The 20,219-nt window shown below is 41.8% G+C and overlaps 2 long non-coding RNA genes across 2 annotated transcripts; both read right to left on the bottom strand.

The window, feature by feature from the left end:
* Nucleotides 1-7,496: 7,496 nt before the first annotated feature.
* On the bottom strand, nucleotides 7,497-8,971 carry LOC145959103 (uncharacterized). The gene is made up of 2 exons (XR_014434862.1): nucleotides 8,899-8,971; nucleotides 7,497-8,332 (listed from the first exon to the last, which is right to left on the bottom strand). It is a non-coding gene; the product is annotated as an uncharacterized LOC145959103 (long non-coding RNA).
* Nucleotides 8,972-18,026: 9,055 nt separating this feature from the next.
* Nucleotides 18,027-20,014, bottom strand: LOC145959010 (uncharacterized). The gene is made up of 3 exons (XR_014434660.1): nucleotides 18,540-20,014; nucleotides 18,277-18,321; nucleotides 18,027-18,140 (listed from the first exon to the last, which is right to left on the bottom strand). It is a non-coding gene; the product is annotated as an uncharacterized LOC145959010 (long non-coding RNA).
* Between the last annotated feature and the right edge of the window lie 205 nt (nucleotides 20,015-20,219).

Here is a 20,219-nt window from a genome sequence, read left to right as displayed (position 1 = left end):
TCTCCATCTCTCCTTAAGAACTTTTATAGCTATTCACGTGTAGTGCTTGTGAGAGTGGTCCTTGAGGGTCTTTGGTGCCTTTCAAGCTCTCACTTAGGTTTAATTGCTTTCAACGCCTAGTTTATGTTTTCTTGTCTTTAAGTTTTCAAGCAATTTATGTTTTAAGCAATTTATGTTTTCAAGTGAGGTTAGCTTACCTTACCATGGTTCTTAAGTGAACCATGGTCAAGGTTTAGCTTCTCCTACAAGCTAGCTAAACCGTAGGAGTTAAGTTAACCTTACCATGGTTCCTAATGAACCATGGTTAAGGATAACTTCTTCTACAAGCTACTCTCCCCTATATATTTGATTTTCCTACACTTGTACTCACTTTTGACAAAATTGAGAAATAAAATCTGAATTTCTCTCCCACTCAAGAGTCATAAAACCGTAGAGAACTCTCTCTCTAGGTTTCCCTCAAGGTTTCTTCTAACCTTGCTTTGGTGCATCAAGCTTCTACTTCAAGCTTGAAGTAACCGAACCACATTCTTGGCTTCACCTCCATTGGAGCTTCTTCAAAGGAGAATCTAAGGATTTTTCAAGTCTCAACCTCAAGGAGCATTCGGTCCAAGCATGGAATTCTTGAAGAAACTTCAATCTACTTCACTAGTTCCATCACCTTCGGCCTAAAAAATGCAGGGGCCACCTACCAGCGGCTGATGGACAAGGTTTTCCACCAGCAGATCAGACGAAACATGGAGGTCTATGTCGATAACATGGTGGTCAAGACCACCTCAGTCGAAGTTCATGCTGCCGACCTGGCCGAAGTGTTCAGTCAAATCAGGAGTCACAACATGCATCTCAACCCAGAAAAGTGCATCTTCGACATCTAGGGAGGTAAATTCCTTGGATTCATGATCACCAGTAAAGGGATTGAAGCCAACCTGGAGAAGTGCAAAGCCATCATCCAAAAGCAGAGTCCTCAAACAGTGAAGGAAGTCCAACGCTTGGCAGAAAGGTTGGTGTCAGTGTCCCATTTCATCCCTAGACTCGCGGAGAAAGTAGGGCCAATCTTCACCCTGCTACGAAAACCAAAAAACTTCGAGTGGACAGAACAATGCAAGGAAGCTTTCCGAAGCTTCTAAACCTTTCTCACAACCCTGCCAATCCTGCAGAGGCCGGATCACAAAACTGACCTCCTCCTCTACTTGGCCGTAGCAGAAAGCGCCATCAATGCTGTTATAATACATGAGCACCAGAAAGTACAGATGCTGATCTACTTTATCAGTCGAGTCCTCCAAGACATGGAGAAACGGTACCAAAGGATCGAGAAGTTGGCATTGGCACTTGTCATCGCAGCTTTGTGTCTCTTACCCTACTTCCAGAGTCACCAGGTGATAGTTAAGACTGACTTCGTGGCCGAACTGACTCCAACCTTGGCAGATGAATCACAAGTATGGACCTTACACGTTGATGGATTTTCCAACTATAAAGGTGGTGGTGCAGGTATCATCTTGGAGGGACCAAATCAGGTCACTTTGGAGCAATCCCTCAAGTTCAGCTTCAAAGTCACCAATAACCAGGTGGAATATGAAGCACTTCTCACAGGACTGAGGCTAGCTCGCGACCTCGGAGCCTGAAGAGTGAGTTGCAACAGCGACTCAAAGCTCATGGTGGAACAAATCAACGGGACGTACCAGGCTAAGGATGTCCTTCTATAGCGGTACTTCCACGTCGCATCCCACCAGATCTCGTCCTTCGACGAGTTCACCATACAGCACGTACCGCGAGAGCAAAATACCAGGGTCGACCTCCTATCAAAGCTCGCCAGCACTAAGCGACTTGGACAACATCGAACCATCATCCAAAAACCCTTGCATTCACCTAGCTTGGACGATAAGATCGTCAATACCAGCAACAGCGAAGAACTATTCAATGGTGACCAGGGTACTCCGAGCTGGATACTACTGGCCCACCTTGAAGTCGGATTGCCAAACCTACGTACAAAGGTATAAGGAGTGCCAACAGTTGGGAAACGTGCATCGACAGCCATCCGAAACTCTCCACTAGATGATGTCGCTGTGGCCTTTCGCCCAATAGGGAATAGACATCCTAGGACCATTCCCCCCAGCAAAGGGTCAGCTCAAATTCCTCTTAGTGGCAATCGACTACTTCACCAAGTGGATCGAGGCATGCCTACTTGCTAAGATCACCACTGAGAACATACGAAAATTCGCCTAGAAGAGTATCACATGCAGGTTCGGGATACCCCATTCCCTTATTACTGATAAAGGCTGGCAGTTCATTGTGCAGGGCTTCAAAGACTTCCTTTGAGAACTCGGGATCAAGCACCTGCCAACCTCGGTGGAACATCCGCAAACTAATGGTCAAGCTGAAGCCACTAATAAGGTGATACTCTGAGAACTCAAAAAGTGCCTTGGGAACGCCAAGGGGCAATGGGCCGACGAGCTTCCCAGCATCCTCTACGCGTATCATTGCACTCCCCATTCAACAACGCAAGAAACGCCTTACAGAATATCTTACGGAGCTGAGGCAATGATTCTAGTGGAAATTGGAGAGACATCCCACTAACGCCAAGTCTTCAACAACGAGCAGAACATTCAAGAGTTAGCAACCGACCTCGACTTGATTGACGAGCTTAGAGACTAAGCCCGGATCCATGAAGAAGCTTGCAAACTCCGAGCTTCCAGAAGGTATAATACGAGAGTGCGACCTCGCTCTTTCTGAGTTGGTGACTTAGTGTGGCATCTGCTGGGCGACACACAAAAAGACCCATCAGAAGGAAAGCTCGCACCTAACTGGGGTGGCCCCTTTCGAGTTGCGGAAGACTTAGAAAATGGGGCTTACAGGTTGGAAGAACTCAGCGGCAAAGCTATCCCACGGACTTGGAATGCCACGCATCTCAAGTTTTATTTCAGCTAAATTTTTGGCTGAGAGGGTTTTTAACGAGGCACATATATACAATCAATAAAATAACTCATTCTACTCCATTCATATTTTCTTAGTTTTACATCATGCTTTATTCTACTCCAAGGTCAAGTTCGAACCTTAGCACGGTTTACGCCCAGGTCAAGTTTGAACCTCAATCTGACTTATCTCGCTCTTAGTCAAGGTCGAGTATGAACCTCAATATTTTGCATATTACACTAAATTCAAGGTCGAGTTCGAACCTTCATACAATTCACTCTCCTTTAGTTCGAGGTTGAGCTCGAACCTCGGTATGATCAGCTCAAGGTCGAGTTCCAACCTTCATATGAACCACTTAAGGTTGAGTCCGAACCTTGGCATGATCCACTCATGGTCAAGTTCGAACCTTGATATGATCCAATCAAGGTCGAGTCCGAACCTCCATACGATTTAGCTTATTCTAAGACAAGGTCGAATTGAAACCTTCAAATGATTCATCTTACTAGGTCGAGTTTGAACCCCCTGCGAAGTATCTCACTTTTACCCAAGGTCGCATTTGAACCTTGGAACAAATCACTTTGCTCTAAATTAAGTCAGAGCACCACAAGGTACAAAATTACACAATGAATACTGAACGTGTTTTTCAAAACGCGCAAACAGGAAAAAATCAAGCTTAAATCTTAAACACAAAATCAAAAGTCCAAACAAACTAATCAAAAGCGCAAAGGCAAACAACCAAAAATATGTACACAACAATGTTTGCAGAGTTCAACACATGAATTCAAAGAGAAAAATAAAGCAGAGAAAAATAAACTAAGCTATTACAAAGGCAGCCTAGGCGGAGGCGTTTTCACTAGAGTTGTCCTCGAAGTCGTCCTCCTTCACCAGCTTCCCAAAGCGGACCTCCTTCTCCACATGCATGGCGGAGAAGTCGAACCCCGGTGCGAGAAGCCTAGCCTGACGAGCTTCCTTGAGGAATCCCCTTTTGTGCTCAAACACGACAGCCCGCTTAGTGTCCTCGAGCTTCCTATCTAGCCCTGCCTTCGCCTCCACCAACTTTGCCAGGTCCACCTTCAAAGAAGCATTCTCCTCTGCTTGGACGCCGAGAAGCACCTCGTCACAAAGACGCTTCTCGGCCACTGCCACCAACTCAGCCTTCTGCGCAGTGGCCTCATCCTTCAAGGAGCGCACCCGAGCTCGGGAAGAGTTGGCAAGCTCCTACAACTCCCAGACCTGGCCAGCATAAGTCTCATTAGATCTCAGAGCAATCTCCAAAGACTTCCAGATCCTCTCCACCTCCCTCTAAGCAGCTTGAAGCTCAACCTCGTTCTGTAGCTTGGCATCCCTGAGAATGCCCGCCAAGGCCCAGTTCTCATCCTTTAAGGCTTTGTTCTCCTCCCTCAAGGCCTTGGCTAGTTCCTTCAAGGGATGAACTCAGCCCCTCAGTCTGACTAGGTCTTCCTGTTGCTTGGACCACTTATGCTTCCAGTGGTCCACAATGGCCATAGTCCTCTGCAGAAAGACCTGGGCAGCGTCAAGACCTTCCACGGGCCCGACCTCTTCGATCATCCCCTAGTCCTCCAAGCTCAGTGAACCCTTGGGAAAGAACTTCTCAACGGTCACCCCCGTACTCCACAGCGAATCCATGTCAACTGATGCACTCACATGGTCCAATCGCACCTCAGAGCCGTCCTTCCCGAAGCGGTGGGCAATGTATCAGCTCTGGGAAGCCCCCTGCGATGGACCAGATGATGGCACAAAATTGCAGACGTAGCTATTGGGACCTCAAAACTTGGCCCCTTGTCGCGAACCTCGGCAGCAACAGAAGCGGCAACATGCATCCCTTGCTCAGCAATAGGAACACCTGCCTCAGGCATCTCTAAGCTCGGAGCCGCTTGGATCTCGACAACGTCCCCTACTTGCAAAAAATGGACCTATGTCAGAAGACAAAAGAACAACACAGAAGATAGAAGAAAAAACAAAAAGCGAGGTACTCACCACGGCGGCCTGGGCTACCTGCTCAGCAGCATGGGTCACCACCTCGATAGCCTGAGCAACTTGCTCAGTGTCCTGAGCCATCTCCTCGGTGGCCGCTTGCGGAGCCTCCTCAGCCGGCAGACTCCTAGTGAAGTCCACCACGTTAGCATCAATAGCTTTGGAGGTTACCTCTTCAACATCCCGAGGGGCGGAGGTCCCCTCGACCTCCTTCCCCCCTCTTCCTTTTCCTGTTCGTCTTTAGGGGGGAAAACTCCTCCTCTTGAGGCTCTAGAACCTCGATCTCGGCGATGTTGTAGCAGTGCTTCAACTCACGCCATTTGTTCCTGCCCATTATGCTTGCGAACACAAAGCACAGACACATCAACAAAATAAGCTTTCACAAACCCTAACAATCTAAGAAAGACGGGATACTCACTCTCTAAGGCCCTCTCCTTGTATGCCGAGTTCGCAAGCGACAGGACGAGCTTGCAATCCAGCAGGTGAGGAAGCACTTCAAGGTTTTTAATGGCGGCCAACTCTGAAACCATCAATTACAATTTCCGCACCCCGTGAAATCTAGTCAGGGCTGGCCGCCAATAGAAAGGAAACTTTGGCAACCTGCCGAAGTAGAACGCCCCATCCTCCAACGAGTTGACATTCACAAGCGCCACCTGGAAAAATTCTTGTTTGAAATTTTTATATGACTGGAAGTACAGTAAAGGGAAAACAGACCCCCATCCTTACTCCCACTCAGAGACATAAAGCCATAAGGAGGAACACCCATTTTTAACTGGTAAAAATGAAGAAAAACGGGCAGAGACACCTCTATCCCCAAGGCCGAACACAAGACTTGGAAAGCCCTCTAAAAACCCCAGCTGCTGGGGTGCAACTGGCAAGGAGCTGAGTTGATAAAATTCAAAAAGTCACACTCAAATTGAGTGAAAGGAAGACAAACACCTAAATCCCTGAAAAGACACTGGTACACATAAAAGAAAGGAGGGTTAGAAGGACCCCCCATATAGACACGCTCGTCGGGCTGACAGGGCTCGAGCTGGATGAACGCAGAGACGGAAGAATCATAGACCTTGGGCAATCTTTGTATCGCATTGACCTCCAGGAAGGACCTGAACACGCTCTGACATTCCCCATCCCACTACCTTGTTGCGTGCCTTACCCTTGCCCTTGGCAGGCGCAGAAAGACTAGCACCACTGTTACCAGCCATCAAGAAAATGAAAAGATTTGAGAAGAAGGAGAGGATAGGGAAATTGAAGTACTTGGTACTCCTTTGACAAATGAAAGAACAATAAGGAAGGTGGAGAACTCAGTTGCCAAAAATGGCGACGGAGGAGAACGGAGATAGGGAAAGCGGAGATGGAGAGTGACAGAAGAGAATGAAACCGGCGTACGCAAGAAGCTGAAAAAACGAAAAAGAGTAAAGTGAAAAGGAAAAGGCGCGAGAGAGAGAAAAAGGGGTTTTCCTGAATTCAAAATGGCAATAACACGTGTCAGCAAAGGGGACAAGACTGATGACATATTAATGAGGCCCCATCATGATGAAGCACTACCATCATTAACCGTCCTCCTCATTAACACGCCGCCCACACGTTTTCGAGAACGAAGCGACAATTATGACACATGGCGTCTTCATAGGCAAGCATACGGGAAGGGTCACTACTCCTTGACGAGCTCAGTCTTAACTCCTCGACCCAAGGTCTTCAGAGCTTGAGGGGCTACTGTACTATCCATACTGCCATGCCGAGCTCAAACTCGACATCTCAGCGCAAAGCCTCGGACACGCGCTGTATGACCTCAGCTCATCACCCAAATAGGTCATAACTGATCTCGGGCCCAAAGCCCAGTAAAGCCCAGTAAAACCCTAATCCATACTAAGGTACGTGCATTATTTTTATGAGACTAATACTCCCACAAACCTTGACTTTAGCATCAGTCTCTTTTGCAGGTACCACCCTCATCTTGGAGCATCAACGTACTAGTGAAGGAGGTTGATCGAAGCCGTATCTGGTCAAATAAATGAAATTAAATGTAGTACTAGGAAGCACTACAAGAAAAATCAGCATTATCTACGGAAAAAATCCGTAGATAATGATGAAAATCCGTAGATAACTGATAATTATCTACGGAAAAAAATCCGTAGATAATAAGGTCGTAGATAACGTTATCTACGGAAAATTTTCCGTAGATAACGTTATCTACGGATTTTATCTACGGATATAAAATTTATCTACGGATGCATTTATCTACGGAATTTATCTACGGATGCGTTTATCTACGGAATTTATCTACGGATGCGTTTATCTACGGAAATTTCTGTAGGTAAGTTATCTACAGAAATTTCCGTAGATAACTTACCTACGGAAATTTCCGTAGATAACTTACCTACGGAAATTTCCGTAGATAACTTACCTACAGAAATTTCCGTAGATAAGTTATCTACGGAAATTTCCGTAGATAAAACATAAAATAAAAAAAATAAAAAAACAACAATTTCTCTTAGATTATCAACAGAACTACACAAGCACCAGCAACGCAACTCAAAAACAAGATCCAATCAGAAAAAAAAAGCACAAACCAGCAAGGTGCCAGAAATAACTAAGAAAAATAAGAATGCTAAAATAATTCATTTTACCAAATAGAAGTAGCAAGTAGAAATAACTGCAAATTCAAGAAATGGGAAAAATAATTCATCTTCTGCTCGGGCAACAATGTCCCTCCATTAACACAGCCCTTGCAAACCAGGAAAACAGGGTGTATAAATTACAATAGAAGTTAAGAATAACAAGCAATGAAATCCAAAATGAATGCAATATATATTATATAGTTAATAAAAAATTTTCCCAGATTACCCCTAAATTAAAGAGACACTTAATATAAGTTTTCAAAGTTTTTACTTTCCAAGAACAAAAACAGGAAACTATTTATATTTTAAAAGACGTATACATTAAATAAATTTTTACTCATTTATTGAACTCATAAATACATAAATTTGAAATTAATGCTAAAAACATAATAAATTGAGTCTTATCATAATAAAGATCAAACTAATTTGAAAACTTGGATCCTATAATTAAAACTGAAGGGAGTATAAAAAAAACTTTTATAATAATTATCTTTTAAGTTAGATCATAATGGTTATACAATAAAGTTTTATTGTCCATTCAAGAAAATTAAATTATAAATAGGAAGAGGAAAGGAGGAAAAGACAACTAGAACTTCAGCAAGTGATCACTTACTTATCAATATACCGGTCGAGTCAGCTTTTAAAGAACGTAAGAGTGCTTTGAAAAGGCAATATGCTGGCAAACCAATTCTAATGATTCTTCCCCCTTTGCTAGACTTGGCTTCTTATATATCTTCATATTTTATTAGCCCTTCAGTAATCAGTGATTCTCCAAGTTGATGACATTCCTTGAACAAGCCATTCAACAGCTACACAAGTCATAAAATACATATTTATTTAGTCCTAAAGCCTGATGCAAAACATGAACACAAAAAAAGTGATATTTGAGTCCATGACATGCCTCGGTGATCATAAAATATTGAAGAGAATACCTCAACTGCTTTGAACTCGGCCATATTATTTTAACGAGAATGATACAATAAATTCTGAAAGAATAATATCATATAGCCAGATCGGAAAGCCGTTATTTTTCTCCATCCACCACTGACAGAGAATAAAGGGGCCAAAAGAGACTCAAACTTAAAATAAACGATACACTACCCAGAAAATAGACAACAATCGAGGACAGCAGATGACTAACTGACAAGTTAAGTAATGAAATACAAGTATTATGCATTTATGCAACAGTAAATTTGGTGGAGTGGTTGTTAGAGAGAAATCTCATAAACAATCAACATATGAATATAACATAAATAAATATGATCATCTAGTATTTTGAAGTATTATCCCGTCTCAATCAACATTTCAGTGATAGAAAAGACATATCTTTGTTGGTCAAAAACAGCAAGTAAAGAATTTCCACGCTTGTCAATACCTTAAGAGAATTTGAAACTGGTGTGGTAGCTGAGATATTCACCTTCCGTCCTCTGAATACACCCCACAAGAAGAATATTTGATTCCAACCTGTAAGCACAACAAGTAACACGGAAAAAAATTAGAAAAATGAATGCTAAAAGCATGCTAATGTAGTTAGAATGTAAGAAGTACCACTGAAGAGTGATAGTAATAGAGAGACAAAAATAAACATAAAATGGGTCATACAGCCACGAAGAATCGGCCTCTGGAACGAAAAAATCCTGTGAAAGAAATGCTGTCTCAACCTGCACCGAGTCTCTCGAGCATGTCCCTTCATCAGAAGCAGGGTGGATGCGTAATTTATATATGCTCATTGTCGCCACCGGCCCGGAACGGGCTTTCGGCATTCGCGAAGGATGGTTGGACTCGTTTATTTGTTTGAAAAATGTGGATTGCTAGAATGACTTATTCTCAAACTGAGACCTCGTCAAACGAGCAATTTTATTAAAAGGCTCACTAATCCATATTAATCCCAAGCGGGACCCTCCATGGATTAGTGGTTTTCATAAAGGAGGGTTCGTGGAGTCGCCACCAATGTTTTACTCAAAACATTGGAAAAAGGGATAAGGCAATTGATTTAAAAATCAACTTTGGCCACTACAACCAGAGTTGGGTAAGGGAGTCGGTTACGCGTGGGGAAGGTGTTAGCACCCCACAGCGCCCCTTTCGGGTTCCCTATGACAGATTATTTTTAACAGAACAGTATAAAATTACTAAATTACCCCTATTTATTCTAAGCAATTATAAATTGACTATCTACATGATGACAGTTTAAATATTCACACAGAAAGCAGTAAAAGGAAGGATTGAAGGGAAACCTCTTGAAGCGTGCTTTTATGAAAATGAACTGGGAAGCGTTTTGGCGTTCCCTCGCTCTACAAGCCCGCTCCTCGCTCTCCTAGAACAAAATTTTAACTAAGGGAATCAAAGAGATTTCCCCTCGACTAGGTTCGAATCTCCAAGCTAAGTACTCGGAATTCCAGAACTTCGTCGGATCGACTCCCAGAGAGATTTCTAGGGCAGAACACTGCTCAAAAACCCCAGAATACTCAAGGAGGGAGTCAAAACTGAGTGAAAAAGTGTGGAATGACGTCCAATTGACGTCATATTTATAGGGAATAGGCGCAATACGGCCTACAGGGGCAATACGGCCGTATTGAAATTTTTGAACTTCAATACGGTCGTATTGAAGTTCAATACGGTCGTATTGAAGTTCAGAAATTTCAATACGCCCGTATTGAGTTCGCTGCGGTTGTATTGAAGTGTCAATACGGTCGTACTGACTTCAGTATGGCCGTATTGAAGCTTCAATACGGCCGTATTAAGTTCAGTACGGCCGTATTGGGCTTTTTCCCTCCACTTCTTTATTTTTAGCTATTCTAAGACCTCTAGACCTACAGAGAACCCTCCTAGGGTCTTCCAGGAGTCCTTCTGGCTGATTATCCTTCAGTCTTCGAGAGTCTTCTAGCTTTATTTCCGACCCGGACAATTTTAGGGGTCTACAGCTGCCCCCCCTTTACTTAGTCGGACGGCCTTTTGGTGTATCGGCTGACAAGTAAAGGAGTTGACCCAATTGTCCGGGTATTGTGCCGACCTTCTGACTTGTAGCGTCTTCCGGTGGAAAAATGTTGAGTAGCCTCTCCAGGTGGGTGCATACCTCGGCGCTTTTGACATCCTCGGTAGCTGAGTTTACCTTCTCCAAGGTCAACTTCACTCGACGCTCGAGCCGGAAGTTGGACATCAACGCACCTCTGATGACGCTGATGGTTGAGTACCCGCCTCTCCAGGCTTAGCTTCACTCTTTGTTTGAGCCGGAAACCAAGCACCTTTGCGACGACGGTGAGCAGTGTGAGTTTTGCCTCTCCAGGCCTTGCTTTGCTTGTTGCCCAAGCTGGAAGCTGTGAGTACCGTCTCTCCAGGCTTAGCTTCACTCTTTGTTTGAGCCGGAAGCTAAACACCTTTGTGACGACGGTGAGCAGTATGAGTTTTGCCTCTCCAGGCCTTGCTTTGCTTGTTGCCCAAGCTGGAAGCTGTAAGTACCGTCTCTCCAGGCTTAGCTTCACTCTTTGTTTGAGCCGGAAGCCAAGTACCTTTGTGACAACGGTAAGCGGTGAGTACCCCTTTTCCAGAGATAGCTTCGCTCATTGCCCGAGCCGGAAGCTGCGTACCTCCGTGTTTGTGACGACGGGGTAGCGTGAATATCTCCTTTCCAGGGATTTGTGATGATTTTGTCTCCACAGTCCACGATGCTGCTTCGACGGTTGTTTTTTGATTTTTGTGCCACTGAGGGCTGGATAACGCAGGGATCCGTCTAGGGGATGTGCAATCATTCACAGGTTCCTGTGCCCCAACTTGCATTGCATTGTTGGTACCCTTGGGGAATTTCTGACTCCTTGGGGTATAGACACAGATGCTCTCTCTCTAAGTTGAGCGATGCCTTATGATTGGCTGACGTCCTTTCGACGTTGGTGGAGTATCCCGGTTATCCTTATTCGGGTGACTCTTTTTGATTTTCTGATTTTGTAGCCTCTGTGTAGGCTGTTATCCGCTAGGGGATTTTGTCATTGGTTGTGATTAGCCTCTTCTGTTAGGCGTATCGGCTTGACGTTCGATGTTTGGCTAAGAGCCGGATTCCACTTAGGGAATACTTATTGATCTTTTTATGATATTTGCTTTTTGAAGGAAGTGCCTCTGAGTAGGCGAATTATCTTGATGTTTGATGATTGGCTGAAAAGCCAAATTCCACTTGGGGAATTGTTATTGATTTCTTTTTTGGGTTTTCCTTTTTGAAGGAGTGCCTCTTGAGTAGGCGACTGGGGATTTGAAGTCCAGTGTTCGGCTGAGTGCCGGATTCCGCTTGGGGAATATTTATTGATCTATTTTTTTGATTTTCCTCCTTTTGCAGGGATGCCTCTGAGTAGGCGATTGGGGAATGAGGGATCTTATGTATCCCAGAGTATTATTTAGGAAGCCTCTGCAGGCTTAGCCTCACTCAGCGCTTTGAGTCGGAGAGCTATCTTCCACTGAGGAAGTGTTAAGTCCTTTGACTAGTATATACTGTTTGGATGATCGCACTTCCATTGGGGGTTGCGTCGATTTTGCTTTGATAGCTCTCGCTGGGGGATTTGGCCCGTGAGTGTAAGCTTGAGATATCTCTGGGGAATCGAGCCTTTCTAGGCCCAACTATTCTGAAGGAAGAGTATTGTTTCTGCGAGCCTCTCCAGGCTCAATTATTCTGAGGGAGTATTTTTTCTGCGAGCCTCTCCAGGCTTTAGTTATGATGAAAGAGTATTATTTCGGCTAGCCTCTCCAGGCTCAATTATTCTGTCTGATCGGGAGAGTATTATTTAGGAAGCCTCTACAGGCTTAGCCTCACTCAATGCCTGAGTCGGAGAGCTATTTTCCACTGAGGAAGTCTGAAGTCCTATATATTACTTGGATGATCGTACTTCCTTTGGGAGATTTTGACGATCTTGCTTTGAAAGCTCTTGTTGGATATTGGCTTCGTGAGCTGAGGTTCCCTTTGGGGAGTATTATTTCTGCGAGCCTCTCCAGGCTCATTTATTCTGATGAAGTATTATTTCTCCAAGCCTCTCCAGGCTCAATTATTCTGAAAGAGTATTATTTCGGCGAGCCTCTCCAGGCTCAGTTATTCTGAAAGATGTGAAATCTTTGTCTTTTTTGTCGACTTTTGACTTTTTCTGTATGTTTGCCTTTTTTGTCATTTTTTTGGCTTTTTCTGTATTTTTGCCTTTTTTGTTGTTTTTCGGCTTTTTCTGTACAGAAATATCTCAGTTTTTATGAGAGAGTATTATTTCGGCGAGCCTCTCCAGGCTCAATTATTTTGAGAGTATTATTTTGGCGAGCCTCTCCAGGCTCAGTTATTCTTAAAGAGTATTATTTCAGCAAGCCTCTCCAGGCTCAGTTATTCTGAGAGTATTTTTTCGGCAAGCCTCTCCAGGCTCAGTTATTCTGAGAGTATTTTTTCGGCAAGCCTCTCCAGGCTCAGTTATTCTGAGAGTATTATTTCGGCAAGCCTCTCCAGGCTCAGTTATTCTGAGAGTATTTTTTCGGCAAGCCTCTCCAGGCTCAGTTATTCTGAGAGTATTTTTTCGGCAAGCCTCTCCAGGCTCAGTTATTCTGAGAGTATTCTTTCGGCAAGCCTCTCCAGGCTCAGTTATTCTGTATGACGCTGTTGATTTTCTGAATCTTTGCATTTTGTTTGCTGCTGTCATACACAAGCAATTTTCTATTTTTCTATTTTTGTGTGGTTGCCTCATGACGAGGTCTTTGAAAATTTCTTTATGGCCAATACGGCCGCATCCATTTCAGTACGCCCATGTTGAGTTGAAATTTTGTTCATAACCCTGATTTTAGTATGGGTGTACTGAACATGGTACGGGCGCATTGTTTGTTTGTTTTTTTTTTTTTTTTTTTTTTTTTTTTTTTTTTTTTTTTTTTTTTTTTTTTTTTTTCTGAAATTTATATTTTTTATTATTTTTTGTTTTTTCAATAAACAGAGAATAAGTGATTTTCCAGTACACCTATCATCTGTATGCATGTATGCAGTATGATGCACCTAATTCTATTTGATCCTTTTTTCAAAAGAATTAACCGATGCGTTTTTGTGTTTGGATTTTGCCATTCCTCCAGACGGACTGTGCTCTGCCGATTTCTGTTACCGAGGAATGATGCATATTTGATTTTGGTGTCATCAACCAAATGATTCTTCCCTTTCTTTAGAAGATGTGTCAACCCTCCTATTGACCACTATATCTCCATGTTTCCACTAGATTATTCAAAAATCGTTGGGACAAGAGAGAAAAGAAGGAAAGGATATATTTTCAAAAGTTTGTGTTTTAGAGGGGATTTATTTTTATTTTGATAAATTTGTTTTTGTAAGAATGGCTGGCCATGGTAGGCTTATGTGTTTAGGCTCGTTCGATTAAACACTTATGAGGTTAAGCACATCTTTGTTATTAATGATTGTGCTTTGACAACTTGGATAGCTTTTCTTGAGTCCCTTGTTGAATTCGATTGATGGTACCATCATGGATTTATTTTGTTTTTCTTTTTTGATGGCCCTAACTTTTGCCTAAAACACCCATTTGTGATGTCTTAGCGGGCTTTTGTTTTTGTTCATTATTTTGTAACCCTAATTTTTGCCTAGGTCACCCTTTTGTGGGATTCCTAGCGGGTCTTTTGCTCTTATTTTTGTGCAGCCCCCTTTTTGGGTTTCCTGCCGAGCTTTTTTGTTTTTTAGGATTTTTGTCCTGAATGGATTTCTTTTTATCCATGACGGCACTTATTGAGGCCAAGAAAAGGTGCTCCAAGTTGACACACACACTTCCACATAAAAATGATGTGGGTTTATTTTTATTAAGATGATTTTAACCTCATTCATGTTTATTCAAACAGGGTTAAAATAATGTGGTCTAGAATTTTATTGCAAGCGAGAAAAGAAGCAATAAAGAATTAATGAAGAATGATTTTATTATAATCATAATGGAAACATGTGCCCTATCGAGGCTCGGGGGTCGGGCTGTCCCCGAGGAGTGATCTCTAATAGTCACTGAGTCTATACATCCCTATCGGAAGGAGAAGGACACTTGATGACAACAGCTGGCCTTGACGTTTGTGAACCGGCCTTCCTAAAGATCTGGCTTAAAGAACGTCGAGAAGGATCTTGATTCCTCTTCGTTCTTTGATCTTTAACAGGGTTGTATCCTAACCCTTGTTTCCCCGGATTATCCTTGATAATGGGTAGCTCCGGGATTCCTTGGGAGTCCTTGCCTAATCCTTGTCCTGGCAAGTATCCGTTCTTTGTGAGCATATGAGCTACCTTCTTCATTTCTCGAGGAAACGTTTCAACATTGGCAATTTCCAATGCTTGGAAGGCGGTTTCCAAAGCTTCCTCTGCTGCATCCACATAAGGTATGTTGGATGGCTTGCTGATGAGTATGTCATCTTCAGCTTGTACAGTCACCAGCTTGTCACCCACAATGAATTTGACTTTCTGGTGGAGCGTAGAAGGTACAGCTTTCGCATCATGAATCCAAGGTCGGCCGAGGAGACAGCTGTATGCAGGAGTGATGTCCATCACTTGGAATTCGACATTAAAGATAGTGGGTCCAATTTGGATTGGAAGATTGATCTCTCCCACCACTTCTCTTTTAGAACCATCGAAGGCTCGAACGATCATGTTGCTCGGGCGCATTTGGACTCCCTTGATTGCCAATTGCTTGAGCGTTCTTTTTGGCATCACATTCAAGGAAGATCCATTATCTACCAAAACTTTAGCGATGTGATACTCCTTGCACTTTATAGAGATGTGCAAGGGTTTGTTGTGGTTTGATCCCTCGGCGGGGATTTCTTCATCGATGAAGGTGAGGTGATCATTAGCCTTGATGTGATTAACAATCCCCTCAAACTCGTCTTGGGAGATTGTGTGCGACACATATGCCTCGTTCAAGACTTTCAACAGATCTTGTCGATGCGGTTCGGAGCTTCGGATCAACGACGACAGCGTAATCTTTGCTGGCGTCTTATGAAGTTGATCCACGATGGAGTACTCGCTCTGTCGGATATACTTTAACAGCTCGTCTGTCTCCTCCTCGGATTCTTTTTCCTCGGTTTTATTTTCTTCTTTTTCTTTATTCTTGGGGGCTTTGTTATGAAGATCATCGGGAGTGTAGATCCTGCCACTCCTAGTCATGCCCCCAAGTCCAGCGATATTGGAGATATCACTGTCGGCAGAAGAGTGGATGTCGTATATCCACGACACAGCCTTATTTGATTTGTAAGGGAAAGGCCTTGGAGTTGCGATCCTTAATGGTGTCGGACATTCCCCTTTATTCGTCTTGATTACCAACAACGGAGTTGACGTATGCTCGCTTGGCATGGTTGTTGGCTTACACTTGATAACGAACGGCGCGCGATCCATTCTTTGAACATACGCATCGATTATTTCTTTCTTTTTATTAATGTTTATTAATGAATTACTAGGAGAGATGTATGAATGACTCCTAGATCTCTCCATGATCTATATGCATGATATGAGATGATGAAGTTGAATATGCATGCATAGTGTTTATTCAACTAAGCATTATCATGTTTTTTAGGATTTTCCTAATATGATGCATGATATTGCTTGGTTTGGGATAAATACATATATATTTTTTGAATATTTTTTGGGTATTTTGTATTTTTTGTATTTTTGGGTGAAAAGGGAAACTACCTATATGAATGTAATGAAGGTAGATGTTAACACCATGTAATGGAAGATTCTTATTCCCATTTATTCTTATTTAAAAAAAAGGAATGTTGTATGTTTAAATAATGCAATGTATGCTCATACAATGTCACATAATCAATGCACAAACAATTCACTCATCCACGAACAGTCACGAGCGAATCACGAGGTAGGGGTCTCCTGCAGAAAAGTGCATATTCAAGGAGGATCTAACTGTTCTCACTTGGTCAAAGGCCCCCAAGGTGCCCCCATTATAAGGACCCAATTCCTCTCGTCGTAGGTCGATGGAAAGTTCCAACGCACCGTCGGACTCAAGTTCATGGTTATCACCTTGAGTGATGCTTTCCGACAACGGTCTACGGGCACCTATAGACCCATTCGACAACCGGCCGTACTAACATCCACTCCCTATGGTTAATCACTCATGCCCCCGGGTATAGAGGGAACTGTTGTGTGCAAAGGTTTGTGTGCAGTTTTTATTTCAAACAATTGCGTAAATTTAAAAATACAACAGTTATTAAAGCCAAATAGATAAACATGTTATCATACAAGTGAGGGGTAATAAAGTAATTTTAACTATTATTTGTTGAAAATAATCTGGCACTAAATGGGACTGACTCTCGAGGCTTCCCCAGTGGAGTCGCCATCTGTCGCCACCGGCCCGGAACGGGCTTTCGGCATTCGCGAAGGATGGTTGGACTCGTTTATTTGTTTGAAAAATGTGGATTGCTAGAATGACTTATTCTCAAACTGAGACCTCGTCAAACGAGCAATTTTATTAAAAGGCTCACTAATCCATATTAATCTCAAGCGGGACCCTCCATGGATTAGTGGTTTTCATAAAGGAGGGTTCGTGGAGTCGCCACCAATGTTTTACTCAAAACATTGGAAAAAGGGATAAGGCAATTGATTTAAAAATCAACTTTGGCCACTACAACCAGAGTTGGGTAAGGGAGTCGGTTACGCGTGGGGAAGGTGTTAGCACCCCACAGCGCCCCTTTCGGGTTCCCTATGACAGATTATTTTTAACAGAACAGTATAAAATTACTAAATTACCCCTATTTATTCTAAGCAATTATAAATTGACTATCTACATGATGACAGTTTAAATATTCACACAGAAAGCAGTAAAAGGAAGGATTGAAGGGAAACCTCTTGAAGCGTGCTTTTATGAAAATGAACTGGGAAGCGTTTTGGCGTTCCCTCGCTCTACAAGCCCGCTCCTCGCTCTCCTAGAACAAAATTTTAACTAAGGGAATCAAAGAGATTTCCCCTCGACTAGGTTCGAATCTCCAAGCTAAGTACTCGGAATTCCAGAACTTCGTCGGATCGACTCCCAGAGAGATTTCTAGGGCAGAACACTGCTCAAAAACCCCAGAATACTCAAGGAGGGAGTCAAAACTGAGTGAAAAAGTGTGGAATGACGTCCAATTGACGTCATATTTATAGGGAATAGGCGCAATACGGCCTACAGGGGCAATACGGCCGTATTGAAATTTTTGAACTTCAATACGGTCGTATTGAAGTTCAATACGGTCGTATTGAAGTTCAGAAATTTCAATACGCCCGTATTGAGTTCGCTGCGGTTGTATTGAAGTGTCAATACGGTCGTACTGACTTCAGTATGGCCGTATTGAAGCTTCAATACGGCCGTATTAAGTTCAGTACGGCCGTATTGGGCTTTTTCCCTCCACTTCTTTATTTTTAGCTATTCTAAGACCTCTAGACCTACAGAGAACCCTCCTAGGGTCTTCCAGGAGTCCTTCTGGCTGATTATCCTTCAGTCTTCGAGAGTCTTCTAGCTTTATTTCCGACCCGGACAATTTTAGGGGTCTACACTCATGGCTGTAGCAGCTTTTGTGGTCTGTTCACCTTGCTGGTTCACACTTTTCTTCTTTTCATTTGGACAGTTGGGGTCTTTATGAGTGTTGTGATTGCTTTCCCGTAATCTATGATCCGATTGTCCAGATTTTTTAACAGCATTAATATTGCAAAAAATGGGTCCAGAAAATGAAGTTTCACCATTAGATATTTCTGGAATGAAAGAAGTAATAGAAGAAAAAAAAAACCAATTTAGATCGAAACCTTGGCAACGTCGAGACTTTGGCAATCCATAGCAGCAACTGCAACCTGCTCATACAAGGCCCATTATGCACAAAAATTAGTCAAAAGGCAAATTCAATAAATGTAGACCTACAACTAAAGCATAGCAGTAAAAAAGAAGTGAGGTACAGAACAAAACAGCGCAATTAGAAGCTCCAAACATCACCGCGTAAAATTAAAAACAAGAGAATCACACAATTGAAGAGTAATAAGAAAAATTAGGTCAGTGGCGTGAGGGAAGTAACCTTCGTTGCCGAGATTGGATCGTTGTTTGGGGTTGTTCAAGATGAAGAGGTCGTGCTTGAGAACTTTCTCAAAACGGCGAACCTTGAGCTTCCTGACAAGGCAGAGGTCGAGAATGGCGGAGACGGCGAGCAGCGTGGAACACATGGCAGCGTGGAGCGTGGGGAGTTCGTGCTCGGTGACGTCTACATCGTCGAATTAGAATGCGTGAGAGTTTGAATTTAGGGTTTGGGAAATGAGGAGGGGAATGCGGGAGGGGGCATTGGAGAGGAGGAGGTTGTTGAGGAGGACGAGGAGGAAGGTGCGGGATTCGTGTAGGGTTAGGAAATCGCGGACGGTGATGCGGTGGTTCAAGGAAGTGGATGGAGTGGTGTTGGACGAGGAGAGTCTATCGAGAGCACGGTGGAGTCGATACACACTTGAGCGCGAGACGTGGCGACGGCGAAGACACAACCGCCTCTCATCTTCATCACCTGCTCCGGCTCTTTCGGTATCATCGACACCTTCTCACTCAAATTCCAATTCCGCCTCTCTTCTCTGTATATTAGGGTTTAAAATCGTGCCTCTCACGAACCTCGTGCCTCTCTTCTCTGTATATTAGGGTTTAAACTTTGTCTCTCTTCTCTTCTTTGTGACGTTTTGTGTTTTAAGAATATATTTTTTATTTAAAAAAAACTACCATTTTAACTCCTATAAATAATAGGAAATAAATATCTTTAAAATACAATTATTTTTAAAATTACTATATTATATTTTTTATTAATTAAATTAATATATAAATAATATTTTAATTTAAACTTGAAAATAATGATTAATATAATTTAATTTAAATGCAAAATAATAGTATTCAAATTAAAAATAATAATATATTTATAATAACAATAGTAATAGTTCAATTTTGAAATTTTAACAAAATCTTAAAGTTTTATGTATAACACTTTTTCTTTGAATATAAAAAAAATTATATTCTCTCTAAATAACTACGTAAAATCTTCTAATATTTTATCTACCTATCATTATTAGTGGCACAAAGTGATTTAACATCTCTAGTATTTATAAAAATATTTAATTTTTAATATTATTTTTTTAAAAAAAAAATTAGATAAAATCATTTTAATATTATTGTGATATAGAATGTCATTTTGAAAGTTATTTAGTTACTTTTTATATTTTTATTTTATTTTCAATCAAAATTTATTTTCATGATAAACAAGTATTATTTCTTAAAACATATCAATATTCATTGATCTTATTACATAAAAATTTATTATATAATATCTTAAATAAGTTATTTCTTTAAATATATCCTTATTTATCGGATGTTTAATAGTAATATAATTTGTTGAAATCTTTATTAATATGATTCGCTGAATATCTAATTAAAACTTACATCGTATAAAATCCAAATTAAAGAAAAAGGTAACAAACACATGTACGATGACAACTAATAAACTAAAAAACCATAAACAGAAAATGAAACACAAAAGGAAAGCAAATTTTATATATATATATATATATATATATATATATATATTAAAGAAGATGGATCTTTTTACTCTAAGAGTTACATAGACTTACTCCGTTCAATAACTCATTTTCTCTATGAAATTTCAATTATCTAACCGTTCAATTTAAAGTTCTTAATGCATAGATCAAATATGTAAATTGTTAGAAAATTTAAA

Source organism: Cajanus cajan, chromosome 1 (genome assembly GCF_000230855.2).
Source record: "Cajanus cajan strain Asha chromosome 1, NIPB_CcT2T_4, whole genome shotgun sequence".
NCBI classification, from domain to species: Eukaryota; Viridiplantae; Streptophyta; class Magnoliopsida; order Fabales; family Fabaceae; genus Cajanus; species Cajanus cajan.
Note: the sequence above shows the minus strand (reverse complement) of the source record. Positions and strands in the feature narration are given on the sequence as shown.